Source organism: Monodelphis domestica, chromosome 3 (genome assembly GCF_027887165.1).
Source record: "Monodelphis domestica isolate mMonDom1 chromosome 3, mMonDom1.pri, whole genome shotgun sequence".
NCBI lineage: Eukaryota > Metazoa > Chordata > Mammalia > Didelphimorphia > Didelphidae > Monodelphis > Monodelphis domestica.
The window spans coordinates 119,896,591-119,920,349 of record NC_077229.1 but is presented as its reverse complement, the minus strand read 5'-3'; the positions used below and the strand labels follow the sequence as shown (position 1 = coordinate 119,920,349).

The 23,759-nt window shown below is 34.6% G+C and overlaps 1 long non-coding RNA gene across 1 annotated transcript; it reads left to right on the top strand.

The window, feature by feature from the left end:
• Window positions 1-6,060: 6,060 nt before the first annotated feature.
• On the top strand, window positions 6,061-17,999 carry LOC103099807 (uncharacterized). The gene is made up of 3 exons (XR_001629209.2): window positions 6,061-9,885; window positions 11,022-11,114; window positions 17,702-17,999. It is a non-coding gene; the product is annotated as an uncharacterized LOC103099807 (long non-coding RNA).
• Window positions 18,000-23,759: the final 5,760 nt, after the last annotated feature.

Genomic DNA, 23,759 nt, shown 5'->3' with positions numbered 1-23,759 from the left:
GCCTTGTGTGTGAGCTAACAATTTTTTTCTTATTAAAAAAAATCTTCATAAATAGTAGTAAACAGGGAAAATACTCTTTAACTATGATTGTCATAAAAGGGTCACACTAAACATTGTACACCGTTTAAAAATGGTATAAAATTAAATGTTCGACAGTCATATACTCACAGTAGGTTTAAATGCTGTTTAAAGACTCAAAATGGTATTGCTCTTGCCTGAGTGCCATATTAAAACCAAATCTTGTTTAAACTGGTTTTAAAATAACTACTGAATTTTCTGAAAAAGATGTGATTAGTTTTCATCTTGTTGAGCATTTTTTCACTAGTGCAACTTTGGAATTTTTATGAGACTTTTGGTACCTTAATGAACACCTCGCTCCGTGCTGGAAGTAATAAACACAAAGCTATTAAAGACATTCTGACTTGACTAATTGAGGTCGCTTTCGTCAGAGGCCGAGGATGTGTAACCCTTAAAACGGTCTTCATTTTCAAAGGTAAATAAATCAAATAAGATTTTAATCTCACTTAATTTATCTTAATATAACTAATAAAACCAAGAAGAATACAACTTAGAAACTTTTATGATCCATTTTAGAAAGGCTTTAAGATCACCTAAATTCTCATTTTAAAAAGTTTAATTTGTTTTAGTAATCTAAAAAGCCTTAGTTGAGTCCATTTAATTGGGGCAAATTACTCCCTATTAAACAAATGTAAAACCTCATAACTAGTAATTTGTAATACATTATTTGTTCATAAATTTTTAGTAACCAAAGACAGTATTTAAAACTTATAATTGTTTCATTTTTTTTTTGCTATTGATTTATAACATGAAATGTTTAAATTTTGGTTTCTTTTGTTTATTCCTTTTACATTAAGTAAAAAAGGTCTTTTCTTTTGTCAGGAAATGGCAACCATCTTGAAGGGTAAGAAGAACCCATCACAAACCTGATGAAAACAATGGTACGTAATCTGTTTTTTTCCCAATGCTTTTGACACTTAATGGAAGATGAAAATAATTTCATGCTCATCTAAAGCCGGGTGGAAAATTTCCCATGATGTTTTCTTATTACCAAGGCTAGTGATTATGGCAAATTAGCTCCTAACATCAGAAAGAGAGCCTTTGAAATGTAAACAAGTCAGAGTTAATAAGCATTATTATAATCTCTACAAAGTCTTATCCATCCCAATATGTTTTTATATGTTTTCATTATTGTCAGAGTTACAATTTAGCAAGCCTAAATACCTTTTAAGGAAAGATACTATAATATTGATCTAATTTATTTCTTGCATTGTTATATACTTTTTAGGACCATCAAACAACTACCTGATCACACTTGATCAAGTCTTGAAAGGACTAAAATTAATTAATAGTTAACATTTATAAAGTAAGATTTTCAAAGCACTTTGTTATTCCTTTTAAACCATAGATGATTATAATCACATTAAGGTGCTGTGGTTTTAGATCAGAGGTAAAAATTAGAGAATTTTCATTAACTACTACAGCTAACATAGTTATTCAGCAAGAACTTACGTTCTTTTGCTATAATACATAGTCCATAGCATTATGGCATTTACAATATCACTGCGGCGGGGAGAGATAAATTAGAGGAAAATAACAAAGAAGGTAAAGGGTCTAGAGAAACAAGATATTGTCTGAAGGAACTCAGGATGTTTAGCCTGAAGAAGAGAAAATACAGTGGAGAAGTTATAGGTTTCCCCAGGCATTATTAGACTGTCATCTGGAGGAGGTGGATAAGAGGAGAAAAAGGAATAAACTTTTACATACTGCCTACTATGTGTAGACAATGTGCTAAATGCTTTACAATCACCTAATTTGATCCTCACATCATTGCGAGGTGAGTATTATCATTTTCTCCATTTTATACATGAAGAAACTGAAACAGACACTTAAGGGACTTCCCTAGGGTCAAACAGCTTGGAAGTGTCTGAGGGCATGTTTGAGCTCAGGTCTGTAATAGTTAAAAGAGTGGGAGCCATAAACTGTAAGAGTTAGCAATGGTTGGGTGTCATAAACTGTAGTGATTAAAATTATGGAAGACTTAAATTGTAGTAGATATAAGAGTGGATGAGTAAATTGTGACCTCAGAAAATATGTTTTCACTACAATGTCTTGTTTTAAAATCAAATATAAGGTGGTCGCCAGGGAAATATTCCCAATTATTCACATATACCCAAGTCAGTTGGGGTTTATAGAGATTTTAATTAATACAAATGAGGAATTAAAGAAAAGGAGAGAAAGAATAAGAAAGGAATAAGTATGAAGGGCCTTAAGCCAACATGGCCTAGACCTGAGTCTTAAGAGAGAGATATCAGTAAGTCCTTAATCATTCACCACAAAATCTATCGAAGCAAAGATTCTAGTGACACCAGGCCAGCATCATCTCAGCTGACTTCACCAGCTCAATCCTGAATCTGAATCTGAATGTGAATTCGAATGTCCCCAAGAGAGTCCCGAGAGAGACCCTTCAAGGCAGTCTTTTCCAGCTAACTGTTCTCAAGGGACTGTCCCAAGAGCCTGTTTCCAGAGCTTTCTCCCATCAGCCTCTTTAGAGACTGGTCTTTTCAACAGCCTCCTTAGAGACTCTTTGTATATATGTATAGTTACAGTTTATGGTTCCCACTCTTTTAACTATTACAGTTTATGGCGACCACGAAGGGATTCTAGTGATCAGAGAAGCACCAGCTGCAATTCAGACTTCCCAGCTGACTGTCCCGAGAGAGACCTAGGAGAGACAGAGTCTACTTAGAGGGAGTTCCAGCCAGAGTCCTCCTCAAAGGGAATTCCAGCCAGAGACTGTCCCAAGAGCTTATTTCCAGAGCTCTCTCCCAAAAGCCTCCTTAGAGCCTGTTTTTCAGCAGCCTCCTTAGAGACTGTTTTCAAGAGACTGTTCCCAGAGCCTCCTTAGAGACTCCTTATATAGGGAATTTTTTCCTATGTCACCTCCCCTAAATTCTTACATCTACCAATCACAGTAGACGGTTTTCAAAGGACAGACCATTCTTAGTTCACACCTAAGAAGATGTAAATTTTTGAGTAATTCACACCAGGAAAGCTCTGAGTAAGTTTCTCAGCTCTTTATTCCTTGTAAATTCACAAGTTGCTTGACCTTTATAGGTACTTATCTTAAGAACTTTTTGCCTTATTATAAGTTTGGGTTTAAGTACTTTTCATTGTTCAGAAAAGAGTTTACAACTTTATCTTACCCTCGGGCAGACTTAAGTAGGTGAAGTAGAATTCCTGATCTAAGTAGAGTTTACTGCCCAAATGGGGAATGGTCTTAATCGAATCTTATGAAGTAGGGTCTGGGAATTTTTAAGGTTCACAATTCCCCCTGAATGATCATTGGGAGACTAGTCTCCCCATTGATCATTTAACATAATCATCTTGTAATCCTAAATGCACTTCTAACTATAGATATACACAATGTTCAAATTTCTAAGAGGAAAATAGAGTAGTGAGGGAGGAAATAAGAAAGAAAGCAAAACCAATGTTTTGCTGGGCACATTGACAGAAAGCCAAATTAGGGGCAGTCCCTTTTGGCATAAATGTGTACATTTACAATAAACATTCAATCAAAGTTCAGTTCAATCAACCATATCCAAAGTTCATTCTTGATCTTCTTGATGTAGTGTAGGTTTTCTGTCATCTTTCTGCAACAGGTCTTTCTGACTTCAGGCCAAAGGTCCACTGGCATAGACAATTTTTTGCTTGACCACAATAGGTATTAGTCAAGGAGAATAAAGTTTATGCTGCATCCTGATAATTAAGGCTCTCCAAAAGTGAGATGGGATTCTTTAGGAAAAGATCAAGTCATCTTCATGTGAAGAGTAAATCAAACTTTCTTTGTCTATCAATCAGCAATGTTTAAGTTAACCAATCAAAAACTTAAGCTCCCCTACTTAACACTAAGTAAGAGTGTTCCCAAGTCACTTGCTAAAAGTGGGTGACAACTCCAGAAACGACTGATCTGAGCAGTGCTAAGCAAATTGAAAGACTGCAATTGGTTCCCATAAAGTGGAGGAAGAGACAGGAAGTGATGTGGGAAAAGGACTATAAAAAGTCCTGAATTTCCTGTTCAGGGAGCATTGACTGGTATTCTTAGAGAGGTGTCTTTCAACCGAGACTTCAGCTTCAACTTGGGACCTTGGCTATTGTACTGCTTCTTGGAGGACTGCTCCTTTGGACTCTGATGCTGAAGGATTTCACTCTGGGTGAGTAAGTAGCTGAAGACACCACCAGATGTGCTGAAGCTGTGGGCTGAGCCAAGGGCTAAGTAGGCTTGTTAAATTCTGTCTCTTTGGCTACCTTTTTCCATTTTCACTCTTTCTACCTCTTTGTAAATAAAGCTACTAAAGTAATTTTTGTCTTAAGTTATATATTTAAATCAGTGACCACAATATTATTTTAGAATTCTCATATTTAGTCAAACCCCTAAATTTAATTTCTTACACTCACTATACATCTTCAGGAAACAGAGTATTCCTGTTCAGATGTAGACCTACTGATATCACTTCTAATTCTGAGATTCTGTTCAGAATAATCATGGAATTTCAGAATTGGAACAAACCTTAGACAGAATTTAAAGCCCATCACAGTTTAGCTTCAGCCCATTAATCTGAATGAATTTCAGATTTTCAGTTATTTTAATTTTCTATCACGTTAGCTTTCATCTTGTTCTCAAATCTGGCATTTCATTTCCTACCTCACTTTTCCACAAGTTGTATCCTATGTCTCAAGTGAACTGTCTCCTCAATTTTGCCATTTAAAATCTTCATCTTTTTCCAAGGTCCAACTTAAGTAATACTTTCTAGACTAGGGTTCTTAACGTTTCCTTTATCATGGACTACTCTGACAATCTAGTGAAGACTTACATCACCATCTCAGAATAATATTTTTAAATCACAAAATAAAATACATAAGATTACAAAGAAAATCAATTATAGTGAAAATATGTATAAAAAAATTAGGGGGGAAAGTTCATGAAACCCCCCCCCCCCCAGTTAAGAATTCTTACCTGACTGAACCTTTTCTTCACTCCACTTACTTGTTATTGCTAGCTCCCTCTTCAGATTATTTTACCACCCAGGAAAATGTGAACTGGCCACCTTTTGTTTTTTATCTGTAGGACCTGAGTTTGATTAAGATTTTGTTGGACTGAGCCTCTCTTTCAGTCAATCAATAGGTATTTATTATTATTGCTGTGAATGAAAGGCAAGAAATAATCAATGAGTAAGATAATTTAGAAATATGATTAAAGAGAAAGTAGAAATCATTTTAGAATGTGATTAGTTAGGTAAGGTTCCCAGACAATATAATGTCTTTGGGAACAAATCTTCTAGGTGAGATTACCCTTGATTATTTTATTATATTCTTAATTCTTGGCTTGTTGGCATATAATCTATACTTTTAGACCATCTCCTTTTAATTTCTCTCCACTAAATGCACATATAACCCAGGGCTCTGGCTTAAGCCTTCTTTTTTCCTCTATACCATTTCTTTAGGTGATCTCACCAACTCCATTTCTCTCTACAGACAATTCTCAGATGTTTGTCCAGCCCTAACCTCTCTTCTGACTATCAGATAACATCTCCAATATGAGATAATTTCTTATGTGAATATAGTTGTTTGCATACCTGACTTTAGTTTTTGTTTTGTTTAGACAGAAAAAGGAAATAAGAAAGAGATCACAAACTGACCAATAGGACAGAAACCCTCCCTGACAAAAGTGGAGTATATAATATATCCTTAGCTTGACGTGATAATTTCTCATTTCAAAAGATAAAAGAGTCATGAAAGGGAAATGATCTTCTTTGCCTTTCTTGTGTTTCTGTTTTGAAATCAAATATTCTCCCCACTTTTAGACTTTTCAGTGGAGGACCATATTTTTCATTGCTTAAGCTGAGATTTTTGGATTGCATATTGAGTTCTTTAAATTTTAAAATATGTCATTCCATCCATAATGTGATTTTGGGAAATGCAAAATGTTATTTTAATTTTCTTCTCTTTGCATTTGAAGTTCATTTCACTGACAAGCTTCAGCATTCTTTGTTCACTATTAGAATTACTAAATTTCAACACTGTAAGTATTGGAGTTTGAAGAATCTCTCTATTCCTTCCTCTTCTACTTCCCCCAGATATTTATGAATTCTGTCAGTTAGTATTATTATCTTCATTTTAGAAGTTCTGTAAAATGTTCTTTTTAGTTAATTATCTTTATAGAAACTCTCAGCTATAGATTTTAAGTTTTTTCCACTCTACCAGTTATTTTTGCTTTACAGGCTATTGGTAATATTTGTTCTCTTCTCAATTATTCTTTCATGTTTTTCATTTCTCTTTCGAATCACCATGGAATGTTTTAATGCTCCATTTCTTGGAATCCCATAGAATTCTGTGTATCATCCAAAATTGATAAAACTTCCTTTGACATATAATAATTATTTAGGAAATCTTATAATTTTTTGAGGTTTTAATACTCATCCTTCTAATTTTAGCATCCATTCTACTGGTTTATTTTCTTGTGTACTTGCTTTTTAATTGAATTTTCTTCCTCTTGAAATCTTACATGAATTTATCCTCTTTTACCCCTGTATATTATTTTTCACTTTCTAGCTCTCCTCCCTCACTCCTCCTTTGGAATATGCCAATAAATCTGCACTATAAGGCTGTCTTTGCCTATCTCTACATCAGAGAATTTACATTTCACTAGCAACAGTTCCTGCTCCAAGTCTTCTGGTGGTATAAAACTGACCCCATTTATCCTTCTTTACCATTTCCTTCAGGTCTCATGTAGCCAGTCATACTGACTCCTTATCATTTTCTTTCCTTCTCTGACTATGATAAATCAGCTTCTTCAACATCGTGCAGAGAGGAAGGTATGAGTATTCTTGACAAAGGCTTTCTAGCTTTGTGAATCCCTAACCCTTGGGGGGTACACCAGGTAGAAAGAAGCCTGGGTCTCTCCCCTATGATAACACCACACTTGCCATGAAGAAGCAGAATCAAAACCTATTATTGCATTGAAGTAAGGGTGGGCAAAGGCTAGATGGAGGCAACTGTATCTGCCACTGGAAGGGATTCCTTGAATAAGACACAAGAGTGCTAAATAAGCACTTTGATTAGAATTCTCCAACATTAAATTCATAAAACTTTTGCCTTTTTGGGTTTCTGTCCTTCTAGGACTTTCCTATTATGTGGATTCAACCATAACTACTATAGTTCTGGTGCTATTTTGGGCAAATAGAAGTGTTTGAGAGTTAATAAGGTCTAGAGAAAAATTCTAGTCTGCTATCATGTTTGTCACATCCTAGACAAATATTCTCTTCTTGATTTGATTCTCTCTATAGAAAGCCTTTATTACTCTTACTTTGCTCCTAATACTGTGCTAAGTACTGGAGGTAAGAGAACAGAGGGAAGGGTTTCAAGAAAAGCCCTATGAACTAAAATTCTGTTAAGAAAGACAGCCTACAGGAGATAGGAAACTCTTGAGAATGAAGTTTTGAAGACAAAGAAAAATGCTATTACTCGAAGAAGGATCCATGGGCTTCACTAGACAAAAAAAGCTAAAGAACCACTGATATAAAGAACAAACTTAGAATGAAGAGGAAAACTATGAAATAAGTACCAAATTCCTTGGGAAGAGGGAGAATGACATATAGGTTAGTAAATGGCTTATTAGAATTCAAACTAGATTGTAAAGATAAACGGAATAATTAAAATGTGACAATGATGATAATAGATAATCTGGAAAAAAGCCTTTGCTTTTTCACCAGATTACAAAAATCTCAACTTTCCACTTTTTTATCCCCTTTTTTAATAATTCTTTTTAAAAATAACTTTTCATGAATTCAGTGTCTTCATATCTTCTAGGAAAAAACCCAAAGCACACAAAGTTCTCTAGTAATATCCTGACCACTTTTTGTGCATAGTATACTTACTACAATTTTCTGGATTGCTAAAGGAACCTGAAATAATTAATCTTAAAAAGAAAAACCTTTAGCCTTATAACCAAAAGTTCTCTCATATTACTGTTCTTGTTTAAAATGCATGTGAATATCCAACAAAAGTTCTAAGTTTTAAAGACTATTGTATTTCTTCAGTGCTTTACATATAATTTTAAAGAAATAGACTAAGACCTTAATCTGTTAACTCCTGTCTGACTTTAAAAGTCTATCAAGTATATATGTAGAACATGGCCCTTGACCTAAGAAACTAATATGTGTACAGACACAAATTGGGAATTGATAATGTGGAAGCAAAGGGAAAGAGGGCACTAATTTCAATATAAAAAAATTACATCTAGCCCTTATGTTTTACATTATTTTACTCCAGATTTTGGATAAGACTCATTAAAAGATTTCTCCCTGTTTTGAACCCCTGATGTCAACTAACATATTAGGAATATCATGCCCCACCCTCAGTGCAACAAACTAGTCCAAAAGCCAAAGGCTAATCAATTGTGAACCTAGCATAAACTGTGTACTATAAGTATCTTTGGCTCATCTTCAGAAACCTCTATGCATAGGTACAAAAAGAAACTTTTCTTTTTCTTTTAAACCTTACCTTCTTCTGTCTTGGTATTGTGTATTGGTTCCAGGACAGAAGAGTGGTAAGGGCTAGGCAATGGGGGTTAAGTAACTTGCCCAGGGTCACACAGCTGGGAAGTGTCCAAGATCAGATTTGAACCTAGGACCTCCTGTCTCTAGGCCTGGCTCTCAATCCACTGAGCTACCAAGCTGCTCCCCAAAGAGAAACTTTTAACTACTCACAAAACCTGTCATGTATGATTGCTAAACCACAGAAAACAAGAGAGGTACTATAGGACAAGAAAAAGGCAAATATTCCAGTTTAAAAAAAAAAAAGAAAAGAAAAGAACATCTGTAAACTATATAGACCAGTAAGTTTGAATTCAATTATGAGGAAACAAATGTTGAACAGATCATTAAAAACAGTTACTGAACATCTAAAAAGGGAATATTGATTACAAAAAACTGACATAGTTTTAAGAAGGTACCATGCCAAACTATCCAATTTCCCTTTTTGACAGGAATGCTAAATTGATAAAGGGAATGCTATAATTGTTTAAATTAAATTTAATTTAAACATTTAATGAAATGATTCATACTCTTTTTTTGGCAAAGATGTGTACTGATGAATACTAGAATTAGATGGGTTCCAAACTAGATGAATGGCTACTCCCAGAGTATTCAGTAATGGTTCAATATTAATATGGTAGTTGGATTCTAGTAAATGGTATCCATAAGCTATGCTTTACCCTATATTAACCAATGAATATTTTTATTAATTATTTGGATGATGGCATGTTCATCAAATTTTCAGCTGACAAAAGTAAAAAGTATAATTAATAGTCTAGATAGCAGAGTTAGAATCCAAAATTATTTTAATATACTAGAACATTGGACTGAATTAAAGATGAAATTCAATAAGGATAAAAGATACTTAGGTTATAAAAATAAACTTCACGAGTGCAGGACATAGGGTTGAGACCTACAGGTCTACAATTAATCAGCCATGCAATTATGGCAGTGAAGAAAACTAATGGATCTTGAGCTATATCAAGAGAAATAGGTTCCAGGAAAAAGGAGACAGTAAATGCTTCTGTACTTTATTCTACTCAGACATTTAGGCTGTTGTGTTCAATTGTAGGCACCAAAGATTAAGAAGGCTCTTGGTGAGATGAAGATGTCCAAAAGAGAGAAACAAAAATGATAAAGAGACTTGGGTCTATGCCCCATTGGCTTCAGATGAAGGAAATTATATTTATCCCAGAGAACAGAATACTTGGAAGGAACAAAGTACTCGTACTAATTTTTTTAAGGATTTCCATATGAAAGAGGAATTAAACTGGTAAGACAGAATTGGGAGCAATGGGTGGATATGGAAGAGAACAATTATATTTGATGTGTGAAAAAAGCCTTCCTAATAATTAATGCTGTCAAAAAATATAATGGGCTGCCCTGAGAGTTTGAGGATCCCCATGACTTAAGGTCTCCATGCAGAACCCACTTGTTAGGTATGTTATAGTAAGGATTGCTTTTGCAGATCCACTAATTTCAAAGCTGCTGAAATCCCTCCTCACACTCGAATTTTATGATTCTCTGATATCAATACTCTAATAATTCATATCAGAGCCCACAGTTGCCTGCTCATCTTATGTAATTTTCATAATAATAATGATGATAGTTCATATATACTTGAACTTTATATACACATATGTGTGTATATATGTATATATAAATCACTATAAAATTTATAAGCATGTTTCATACATTATCTAATTTGATCCTCATAATAACCCTTTTCAGGTAGATACTCTTTATCTTTGTCCCCTCATAGGTTGGCACTAGAGCTACTCACATACTAAGGATTTCACTTAGATCTCCTCAATATCATAGGGAATAGCAATGAAACAATCAAGCTATCCATTGGTTTAAACTGCATAAGCAACCCATCTTTTTTTCATTTGCCTATCTTTGATGACTTTCTTTATAATACTTTTCCTCTATAATTTTTGGTTATTTATTCAAGCTTGCTCATACTTAAACATGCATCTACATTGTTGGAATAATATTTAATTTAAATTCCTTAAATATTGAAGTACTGTTTTTTTTTATAGCCTTACAGTTTTACCAGAATATTGTTATTAAACGAATGGACCTTTGTTGCTTGGAGAAACGTGGGGTCATTAAAAGAACTATAGCTTCTCAAAAATAATCTACCCTCCATCCTCCTCTGGTCCAATTTTGGGCACAACTCATTATCTATTTGCATATATTTTCTATGATGATAATGCAAACTGTTTCTGTTATATATCTCATTTAGAAGATTTATCAAAATTCTCCAGGGCATCATAATGTCCTGCACAAACAAGACCTCACCATATACAGGAATTCCTTCCCAAATTTAGATTTTGCATTGGATCTGCTCCAAAACTCGAAAATAATTTTGTCAAATATATTTATGTTTTGTGCTTTATTTGATAGTAATAATCAGAAGTCATCAAATGAGGTTTTCTCTGCTAATGTCTTTGAAGAAACTGTTTAGAATTTTCACCTACGAATGAAAGACCCCAAAAGGTAATTTAAGGAAGTGTTCATTTTATAGCAAAAAAAAGATAACCATTCTGGTTAGTTATATTTCCTCTACATCTTCTATGCTGTTAAGTGTTAAGACATGATCAACTGAAATACTACTTATGAAAGCCTGCCTGTTATCTTCCAATATCCTCATCAAGGATGTATAGATATGGGTATGGCCTCAGAGCATGGCCTCATAAAATAATTTATATAGATTAGAATGTAGGCTCATGGATCAGTAAGTTATTGGACTTTTTTTTTGGAATAAGGTCTGAGACTTTTTAAAAACACATTTTACATCTTACCTTTGGGATCCCCTCAATGCCTTCAAAATATACCTACACAAACCTCCACTCAGTATACTTGGTCTCGTTCATCCATTTTTCTCTAGCAGTTTTCTTCAACATCATTTTTATATAAGCACATCTGAAGACATGCCTTATTTTAAATGAAAATAAATAATATTAAAATTTAAAGGTTGTGACTCTGACAGCCTAGATAGTGGAAAGGACTTGTAAAGAACTTTGCGGATCACTTCTATTGTTGTCATTTTATGATCCGCCCTCTAGTTATAGACTTTGGTGCTCACATGGTGACTGTTGAGATGGACAACTCCTTGACCTGTTCCTTTCACAGCTTCTCATTGTGTGAAGTGGTGATGCTCATAGTTTTCCACTATCTATATATTAGAATTTACACGTGAATTAATTTTAAAACTCATGTTGCCTTTGTATCTCATCTTCCTGATTGCCAACTGGGGTCAAGTGTTTGCTAATTAAGGAACATATTAGGCTCTTTTGGTCTCATTATCACAGTAGATTTACTTTAATTGAACTAGTGTATGAAATTGACATAGTGTTGATATCCTTTATTACATTCACTTCATATTTTTCTTCTGTCAACTTTTTAAATACTTTGCAGATGTTTTAAAACTTTTTCTTCTTTCTTTGAATTAAATTTTTTCTTTGCTATATCAATCCAGCGATCTAAAGTATATCAAGATCTGATTCAGCAATGACTCCCACATCATTTCCTATCACAATTTAAAGTCTCTTTCTTTGTCAGTCAGCAAATATTAACCAAGTACTTACTGTGTTTTAAAAATTTTTGCAAAGTTCTGGGAATGCCAAGAAAAGCAAAAACAGTCCCTAACCTCAAGGAGTTTTTATGATCTAGTGGGGAAAAATGTGCAAATAACTATAAGATGCATTCTTGGAGATATTCCCAAAGGGAAGGCACTAGCATTAATGGAAACCTAAAAAAGCTTTTTAAAGAAACTAGCAGGGGGCATCTGGGTAGCTCAGTGGATTGAGAGCCAGGAGGTCCTAGGTTCAAATCTGGCCTCAGACACTTCCCAACTGTATGATCCTGGGCAAGTCACCTGACCCCCATTGCCTAGCCCTTACTGCTCTTCTGCCTTGGAAGGGACACACAGTATTGATTCCAAGACAGAAGGTAAGGGTTTTTATTTAAAAAAAGAAACAAACAAACTAGGATTATATCTGAAACTGGAATCAGTCTGGAAAGCCAAGAGACAGATAAATTATTCACTTTTTTCCCCTTAAACTCTTACCTTTTATCTTAGAATCAATGCTATGTATTGTTTCTAAGGCAGAAGAGCAGTAAGGATTAGGCAATGGGGATCAAGTGACTTGCCCAGGGTCACAGCTTAAATTAGACTGAGGCCATACTTGAACCCAGGACCTCCCATCTCTAGGCCTGGCTCTCAATCCACTGAGCTACCCAGATTTCCCCAAATTATTCACTTCTTATTATAAAAAGGGCTTTTAAATTTTTTTCTCAAACTACATATGGTGTTTGGACTTGAGGCTTCTGGATAGTCCACAGACCTTGATTATTTTTTAATTTCTTGCTCTTAAACCATATTTTTCAACCTACTATTACTCTCCAACTATACTTATTTTCATTGAAGCCACTGAGTATCAAAATGTGTGTGTGTGTGTGTGTGTGTGTGTGTGTGTGTGTGTGGTCTATTTTCTTTAAAGGATCAAAACAATTTCTTCAAAAAAATTTGGTGCTTCTCTATTCTCTGCAACAGATTACATAAACCATAATTCTTTTCATCTCAGCCATTTTTCAAAGATGTGAACATTACCAGAAGATCAAATGTTTCATGAAATGCATGATGAAACCAAGTCCACTATCTCCTTTATTTTCCTCTCCAAAGAGGAAAACTATGAGTCATCTTTCTGTTTATCTTCAACTTCCTACTATCTTTCAATTTAACTTTATAGTAAAATGTCAAGATCCTTGAAAGCATGTACTTCCAGGCTTATGCATATTTGTTGGCCATTAGATAGGTATCTTTGAATTGCTAATAACTAAGATATTGTTAATAGATAATTCTAAAGCCACTTGTTGAGTAAAAGTAGAGACATAAGACTAAGGGCCATGATGAATTACTCTTTGTTTTATAGGTTATATGACCAAAGAATTAATCTCTTAAGTGGTGAGTTTATAGATGACTGAGCCTTTCTGTACTTAAATAGATTCATCCTTGAAAAGGTGAAATAGTCTCTTTTAAGGAATATACTTTTGAAACCTTTCCAGTATGGTTTGAAGTATTTGAAGCCTTCCAGGGGTTATGCTAAGACTTTGAGAATCAAGGGTCATCTCTATGACATGATGAGGCATCATAGTAGAACTTCTTTGATGATTCCAGTGCAAACAAAATAAAAATAAGAGTTAAATCAAAATTCAAGACATTTAAGCTATGATGTATAGTACATATGAAATATGTCCCTTTGTATTGGTGTGAAATGCATTGTAAAGGGAAGAAGATTCTATTGTGATTACTTGGGATTTTGAAATCTATTAAGTCTGGTATTCAGTTTTCAGAAGCATTTGCTGTGGGGAAGGGGGAAGAGAAATGGGGTTTACAGGCAATTGTTTTCATCATTCATTGAAAGAGGCTGTGAGTTTTTAGTACTGAGTTTCTAAAACAACAGTTGAAAATAAAATTTGTATCCTGAGAAGGATTATTGTTATAAGAATTTTACAACTTTTAACTATTTGGTCTTATGCCATTTTCAATGATTAAAATAAACTAATTGCACTGTTTTTCATATTTTAAATATTTTTTCACATTTAAATGAGGAATGCAGAGGTTATCTTATTGTTGTCATTTTTTTAAATGAAACACCAAATATAAAGTTTAAAGCCACCAGAAAATTAAAACATCTTTGCCTATACAAGGTGAAATCTAATAAAGTTAAATAGATCTGAACTTGCTACAAGTTTACTTAACCTTTCTGTCTCAGGTGCACAATTTGAAAGTAAAATTTGATCATCTACATAACATAAATCTAAGCATATTAGCATATTATTTATCAATTTGCATGAATATATTAAGATATGATATAAGTATTTAGAAAACATGTCTTTTAAAAGTCATTGTTTTCTAGATATAAAAAGGGCTTGTGTTCCTTAATAGTGTGATGAATTGCAATATATTTAACTTCTCAGTGAAAATATAATATCCCAATACTTGCAGTAGTGCAAAGGAAAAGACATGAAAAGAAAGAAAACTACCTAGATAGTGACCTTATTAAAGGAAAGATTCACAACTAAGTAGCCTCTGGATTTTTGAACCATGAAAGTGGTTGTAGTTCTTAATAATTAAATAAAATCTCAGTTTTGCTTTTTTAATCAGACTTAATCATTGAAGAAAGCAACCATTTCAACAGATACTTAAGTACCTTCGGGGTCTTCTCAGATAGACAAAATTTAATTGATAGCATTTATGTAGAATTTCAAATTTTGCAAAGTGTTTTACAAATATCATCTTACTTGATTGCCACATAACTTCAGGAGGTAGGTGCTATTATTATCTCCATTTTACAGGTGAGGAAACAGAGGTAGACAAAGGGTAAGTGACTTGCCAGAGTTACACAGTAAATATTTGAAGTGAGATTTGTTTATCCTCTTCCCTATTTCTATTTTAGAGTGATAGAAATTCCAAGTCACCCAGATTTACAACTTCAGATCTCCCTTTTACTCTTCCCTTTTCCTTCATCTTTTTCTTCTTACATAGCCAATCAGTTGACAAATCCTGTTGATTCCACTTTCCCAATATTTCCTGCATCCTCCTCCACTTAAGATCCCTAATTCAGGTCCTCATCTCCAAATCGTTCCTCCTTTTCTCCTAACTGTCTCTCCAAGCTACCCTCCAAATAACTTTTAAAATATTAACCTTCCTAAAATTCAGATCCCTGCTCAAAAACCTCCAGTTGTTCCCTAATGACTCACATATAAAATACAATTTCCTTAGCTCATGAACATTGAAACTTCTTTAGTCAGTCCCAGCTTTCCTTTCTCACCTTCTTTCTTCCAAGTCCCCTTCACAGACCACCACTTACTGCAGGATCTGTTACACAGGAAGCATTGACTCAGGGTTTGGTGAATTCACATACAAATGAACTCCTGGGCATTCCTACATTCAATAGTTAATCTTCCCTTTATGTTCATCTGCATGAGCTCTCCCTGAAATGCACTTCACTCACATCACCAGCCATCAGCTCAAATGCCTTCCCTGATATCTCACTCAGGTGGCCAGGCTCTCTCCCTTCAGAACTCCACCTCATCCTCATCTATGCATTTGTCATGTGTGCAAGAGCAGGACCAGTTCCCCTGCTTGTGCTTGTATCCCCAGACCTAGAACATTGTTTTGCTCATTTATTTTTAGCAAGTAGAAGAGGTCTGGACCTGGGATGTCCAGTTTGACTATTTGGGAACTCTTTATAATGTGTGGATGTTCTCTTCTACCCTAGGCAGCTCATCTAGAAGTTATCATGTTAATCCTCTGAGGGTAGAGGATTAACCTCCATAGTTAGTGTGTCACCAGTTTGGAGTTGCTTTTAAATGTTTATTATATTTTTCTTTTCCATGTAAATATATTTTTAAAAAATTATTTTTTGATATTTTGTGACCTAGGTTTTCTCCTCCTCCTTCCCTGAGAGAGCAGATAATAAACAGGATGTCAGTTCTACATGTGTTGTCATGGAACACAGTTTTGCTCCCCTAATTTGTTTTTTGTTTCACCCTTTATTAATTTATCTTGGTATATAGTATGAGATTTAAGTATATACCTGTTTTCTGCCATATTGTTTTCTAGTTTTCTAAGCAGTTTTTTTTTTTGTCAAACATTGAGTTTTTCTTCCAGAAGCTTGGATCTTTGCATTATGATCATTTACTATTATGTGTTGAATGCCTAATCTATTGCATTGGTCCACTACTCTTTCTCAGCCAGTACCAGAGTTTTTTAATGGTTGCCATTTTATACTGCAATTTGAGATCTGGTATAGCTAGACCACCTTCCTTTTTGTCCCCCACAATTTCCCTTAATATTCTTGGCCTTTTGTTTTTCCTCATGAATTTTGTTATTTTTTTTCTACCTCTGAAATATTTTTTGTGCAGTTTGATTGGTTTGTTCTACCCATGAGCAATGAATGTTTTTTTCCATTTACTTACAACTGACTTCATTTGTGTAAAAAAATTGTTTTTTTTACCTTAAATGTTTGTTGAATTGAAATAGGTACAAAGGAAACATACAAGCAGACTTAAAAGAAAAATGTCTAAGATAAAATTGATAAGGAAAAGGTCAATTTCATCTGACAGAATAAGGAGAGGCTTCTTGGCATTGTACAACCACATCAATCTCTTCATTCTTTGATTTCCTTTAGTACCTTTTAATTAATATTACTAATTTTCCCCTAATTTACCATCTCAGATGTATTATGCTTGGATTAGGTGATCACTAAATCTCCCTTCAACTCTAAACCCTTTGATTCTATTAATTATATTGCAGATTCATTGAAAACAGTCTTTACTTTCTTTGTGTCCCCCACAATGCCTTGAAAGCCATTGAGTAAGTACTCATTTAACTAAAATGAAATTTGATTACTTAATTACTATATTGCCTGTCATGAAGTCAGCAGTGTAGTTTTCCTTTTCAGTTCTATATATCTTTGAAAGCTCAGAGCATTCCACTCTAAACATAAGAGAATATAGTTGGAAGAGGCTTCAGGGATAATACCATCCATTCTCTACCTAAACAGAATTTTCCCCCTATAATATGAGTGTTTTATTAAAACATATCAGAGGAGATAGTGTGAGTATTCACTAACTCACTGATATCCTAGATTCCTACCTGTGGAAAAATCCCAGCTCATATTGGGAATCATATGACTATGTCAATTTGGGTCTAATTTCATATATTGATGTTGGATGTTCTGTCGGCAATGTTGCATTACCATTTTGGATGTGTGAATTTTCACTGGAATCAAGCCTATAAATATCCCAGGAAATAATCTTTCAGTTGCTGATTAATTATATAACCATGAATTTGCCTTTATTAAAAATGAGTATTTTTACCATTTGTGCATTTAATCAGCCATTTTTGCATTTTTGATTAATTTACATAAACCTATTGTCTTTTTAATTGCCATATTCATTTGCCTGTCTTCTGCCAATCCCAGAGTAAAAAAAATATATATATATATATATATGTATATACACACAGACAGATACAGAGATATGCAAATGTTTTTCATTTTCTTCTTTTCCAGGGCCTTCATATTTATTAAGTATGGACTGTTTATGAGTATTCAATTCACCGAAGTGCGAAAGCAGTAATGAAATACATTTTGGAGAACTACAACATATGTTGTTGGTATCTTTGTGTTTTTCAGTCACATTATTTTCTGTTCTGTTAAGCATTTTACAAAATTATATGGTTCTCATTTAGAACCATTGTTAGAAAGGTCCTTGTTTTTCAGTTCCTTTTGGTAAAGTAAACCAAGCAGCAGTTTGACTGGTAATTAATAAAGTATGCTTATTTAAACCTTCATTAAAGAACAATCAAAAGTATTCTTGTGCTTTCTCTTATGTCAGTTTGCCCAGACTGTGGCCATGTGTAAGACATGAACCACTACATGAAGACACAATTCTCTCCTTCCTCCAATTGTGAAAATGATTTTTACATCTGTGTTATGGATTGATAAATATGACATTTAGCTAAAATGATTCTGTCAGATGAAAGGTTAATTGTGAACTCTTCTGCCTAAAGCAGGTATTACTGGCAAAAAGAGTCAAAACATGATTTTCATTCTTTTCTGTAATTTGTTGTAGAATATAAAGGTCATAATCCCCATGGACCATATTACACTGTTCATTCTCTTTTCATCGTTTCCTAGTGCATTGTGGTTTTAATTTAATAAGCCCCGGGAGGTTATGTTTTATTTCTTTAGATAGGCGCTCACACAACATGTTTTCCAACCTTGGAATTTCAGGACAGGTTTTATGCATTGTTAAATTGTCACTTTCATGCCTCTAACACAATGTTTCCTGAGGCATTCACATTTTTCCACCATACCCTGTTTTAGGAAATTGTGTTAACCACAAAAATAATTTCTGATAGTCTTTAGTTTGTTCTTATCTTCTTATGTGGCCTGAAAGCATAGTTCTCTGTTCCTGTAGTTAATAAATTTAGTTTTATTCAAAATATTCCCTTAATTAGTGAAACCCAGAAACTGACTATGTGTTAGTTTACTTTAGGTATGATAAAAATACATAAGAGAAAAAGCAATCCCTTGCAAATTCAGGTAAATCTTTTAATGCTGTAAATAAACTAATTGTGGCATTTTTAGTTTAACTTCAACTGATATTTATCTATCATTTGTTTATTCATTTATGGAATGTGAATTTTGTATCTCTTATTCAAGGACCAGCTTGACAAAATTCCAGGCAGGAGTGCATTCCTAAAACATCTGTCACAGCAAATCAGGAAATTAACAAGGCAAAAAAGTATTGGGAACTTCACGAATGGATAGTTACCCCAAGGATGAAATCAAAGAAACTTGAACTGTGAATTAATGAAGTATGAATTTTGTACCATAATTTAGATTATAGATCAAAATCTAATCTTGAAATTTTGTGATTCTAAGAGTAGATGATGCTATTCTATCCAGTAGCATTATTAATTATATTATGTATGGTTCATGGTGGATCATACTTCTCCTACCTTAAGCATAATGCCAGTCCTTTATGGACTAGAGGCAGCTGGTGATGTAGTGGATAGAGTAATGGCCTTGGGGTCAGGAAGACACATTAAAATCCATCCTCAGGCTCTTTATGTGTGACCCTGAGGAACTCATTTGAGCTCTGCTTGCTTCAGTTTCCTTAGCTATAAAAATGAGGTAATCAGCCACTACCACCTGGGATTGTGGTGAGGATACAATGAGAGAATATTGGTAGACCACCTAGCTCCTAACTGCCTTAAAATATTTAATTAATTTAGGATATTTTTCCATGGTTACATGATTCATGATCCCTCTCCCTCCTCCTTTTCTCCTTCCTTGAGCTGATAAGCAATTACACTGGGTTATCCATGTATCATTGTTCAAAATCTATTTCCATATTGGTCATATTTGCGGTAGAGTGATCTTTTAATGCCAAAACCCTAATCACATCCCCATTGAACCATGTGATTAAGCAAATGTTTTTCTCTGTGTTTCTGTTCCCATGGTTCTTTCTCTGGATGTGGATAGCCTTCTTTCTCCTCTGGATTGTCCTGGGTCCTGCATTGCTGCTAGTAGAGAAGTCCATTACATTCGATTGTACCACAGTGTATCAGTCTCTGTATAATGTTCTCCTGGTTCTGTTCCCCTAACTGGCTTTACATAAACACATATTCCTTCCCTTTTAGGGATTAGAAGTACAGCATCTGAAATTTTAGTTTTGTTTTTGATTAGTAAAGCTGGCACTAGGGAAATAGTGGTATGTCAACAGTCTTACTTGTTCCTGCCAGTTTTGGTACCATAGTAGCCATGAAATAATCCTTTTGTTGTTTGATTTTTTTATATCCATATGGCTTTTTTGTTTTAAAAATTCCACTACATGATTGGGTATTTCAGTGTATTTATCAAGAAAAGAATATACAGGCTACATTTAGTGTGAATCCTTCCTTAGTTATCAGAATTATAGTCACTCCAGAGCCAAAAGCTGTTCTCTCTCCAATAAACTATCAGTCCCCCTACTATTTAAAGTATGCTTTGTGATCCACATACTGTAACAAAGTTAATTATTTTACATGAACAACTGGGAGCACTAGCAAAATAATGCTTCTAAGAAGAATAGGAATAACAGCTTATATTACAGGGCCTACTTTGCTTACACATTCATGAGGACATTTGATCTTCACAACTGAAGTACACAAGCCAAGATTATTACCCTTATTTTATGGTTGAAGGATAAATAAGACCAACAAGTGTAAAATTACAAGAACATAAATTTCAACCCAACATGAGAAAAAGCATTGTCTATTCAAACCTTTATGAAAATTCATCTGTAGTGCACTATGTTTGGTACCAGGGATATGCAGATAAAATCATCACAGTTCTGCCCTTGGGCACTTAAGGTATTACTATCATAGAGTGGGCTAGACAAGTACACAAATAACACTCAAGGAAGAACAAGATGATTGCAAAATATGAGGCTCAGTAAAAAATGCCAAGTAAAAATTCAGAAAATGATGACATCCATGTGTTGGGGCAGGGAGAGGAAGTGTCAAAGGTATCATGGAGGTGGTAACCTCTGGACTGAGCCTTCCCTGAAGTGTAAAGAAGATAGAAATAAAGGGCTGGAGAACCCAGACATGGAGGACTCCAAGAACAAAGGCATTAAAGGGAGGGGACAGCAACATGAGAAGGAGAAATGATATGAAATCTGCCCTTGCTAGCTTGTCAACTTCCATCTGGAAGCAATTCAACCATGAGGGGTACTATTCCAGGGGCCAGAGAATTCCTTGCCACTGGAAATACTGAAGCACAAACTAAATGGAGGATTCATCCTGTGTAAGTGGGACAAAGTAACCTCCAAGTCACCTTTCAAGTAAGCAGTATATAATTTAAAATGTTACCCTAAAGAACTACATTACACAGGAGCCACGGACTTCCTGTCATTACATACTTCCTGTAGATAGGGGATATTAGGCAGGGACGTGGAAGGTCCCAGCTCTTTACTTCCTGTCCTGAGCTTGGTGGTGGTAATGTGGGTGTTTGAACTGGCTAATTGGCCATGGGCACATGGTCTTTATTTTGTATCCTCTTTATTCCTTGATTTCTAATGATCATTTAATAAATACCTTAAGATATAATATTTTTGCTATTAAGATTTAGTTTTAATTTTTACAGCAGTCCTCTAATTAGCTCCACTGTCTAGCACATAGGACTCTTTTTAGAGGTTTTCTAGAATTTGACACATTTAACATTTTCACAACATTGGTTCTCAGAATTTGAATCAGAATTTCTATGATTTTTAAGCTTCAAGGGAAAGTGGCTGGTGAGCTGAATAGCAATATTTAAACACTATGATCTAGGTGAACTCCACACAACACAAATCTATTCTAGTGGAAAACAATGGACTTGCCATGAACTCCATCTTAGCTCTTATATGCACTGAGAAGTTACCAACCTTGTTTCTACTTCCTCTTCCAAGAAACAATCTAATAAAGATCTTACCCACTGAATCTCAGAGGCCATTTATACTAATCTACACCTGAAAACATTCTTTTTCCAAAATCCTTCATAAGAATTGACCTCTTCATTAGTGAATGACTCGACACTGGGGGAAACTAGAGGACTTTAAGGGTGACATAGTTCCTTGCTGCTTCCCACTAGTCCTTGGGGACTAAGCACAATGGAGCACCCAAGTGGAGTGAGCTTAGTGTTCTACCAGTGATCCTAGACTAGTTTCTAGTTCTAACTCCCCGTTAGAAGCCTAGTGTGAAGAATAGCAATAACATTAGACACAATTTCTTTCCTGGCTGCTCTTCCCAAAGACTTTCATAACAGGAAGAGAAATTGCTCTTTATTTCTGGCAATTCTTTTTTCCTCACTCCTTAAATCTCCCTTCCTTTCTATATCCAAAAATGCTATTATTGATTACATACTTTAACTCTTAACTGGCCTCTTTGGCTGAACCATCTAACCCATTCAATGCATAGCTCTTTGTGTAATCATGCCTGCTATAGGCTAGTGGCAAAAGCACTGAACTGGGATTAAGGAGACCTGGTTCCCAGTCATGATTCTTCCACTCACTGATTTATGACTCTGGGCAAGTCATTCCTTCAAAATAAATTGGTGAGGCAGGCAAAACATTATGTCCATTTTGCAGATGAAAGAACTGAGGAGCTGTCATTAATTCATTAATTCAGTGGTTCACCCACAACCCATAGAAAGCAAATGGCAGCATCAGAAGAGAGATGTTTGAACCTAATATTCTTCCCTCTACACTAAACATCTTTTTATCAGTGGTCCTTCCTGACTAGCATTCGGTTAGTCTGTGAGTTTATAAAAATGTGTTGTGGACCATGACTATTGTTCTTTACTTCTTAAACATGAGATAGCCTCATGCTCCCTTGCTAGAACATTGACTGCCTTTCATTTTCTTTCCTGATTCCATACTTTCCCTTTCTTGTTCGGGTCACTGAGTATATTCAGACAACTTCAAAACCCATTATTTTTGAGGTCAATCTTCCCATGCTTTTTACACCAGAGAAGCAAGTCTCATCACCTTTGTCAGGATAGCTATTTTTTACTTAACACAGAAAATCACATAAGAAAGTCTCATAGATTTCCCTTAGGGAACAGCAAGTTCCAGCTGTACAAAGGGATATATGACCTTTGGCATCTGTAATGAATTTTAAAAATGTAAATCCTTGAACATTCATCCATGAATCTGATGTGGTCCAATGAGGCTAAGCAAAACAGAACAAGTCTAATGCTTGCATCTGAGCTCATCAAATACTCAGACATAAACTTGTTATGCAACTTGGATCAAGGTTGTTAGTCTCTCTAAGCCTCAGTTTCCCAATCTTTAAGATGAGAGGGTTGGAAAAGATGATCCTTTCCAGCACTAGATGAATGACTTATGACTATGAACCATCATTGTCTTCAATTCTTCTCTTCTCCTGTCTAAACATACCTATTTCCTTCAAAGTGATCCTCACATAACAGAGTGAAGGTGCTTTATCAGTCCAGGTTGCCCTCCTCTGGAAACCCTCCACCTTTTCTTACTAATGGCATTACCCTAAATCAACCAAGGTCTGGAGTTTACATCTTGCAATGAAAGATGTAGAGCAATTGTTCTCAAACTATTGAATCGACTATATTAAAAATCAAAACCAATAAAATTTTAAAATATAGATTTATTCATTAAAATAATAAACCTGGTACATGTTAATATAAATAACCCATTTGTGACAAAAATGTATTTTCTAAATTAAAATATATGAGAAGAGTAGAATTGTTTTCTTTCTTTTTTTTTTGTTAATGAATCTCTTTAATGCCTGGATCAATAGAAAATGGTTGGATTCATCTATCTGCTTCTGTATTCAATCTGTTGCAATGTGTTATTTTAGTTGAATTATATAAAGAAAACCTTGCCTCACATAGATAAATAATAGGAAAAGGAATGATATTTAGCATTATGGAAATGGTTTTAAGCTCATAAACATCATGAAAGGGTCTTGGGGACCTCCAAGATTCTGAGAAACACACTGAGTACTGCTGGCATTGAATGTGAAGTGATTGATAATGGTGAGCTAAACAGTTTTTCATAGTTTTG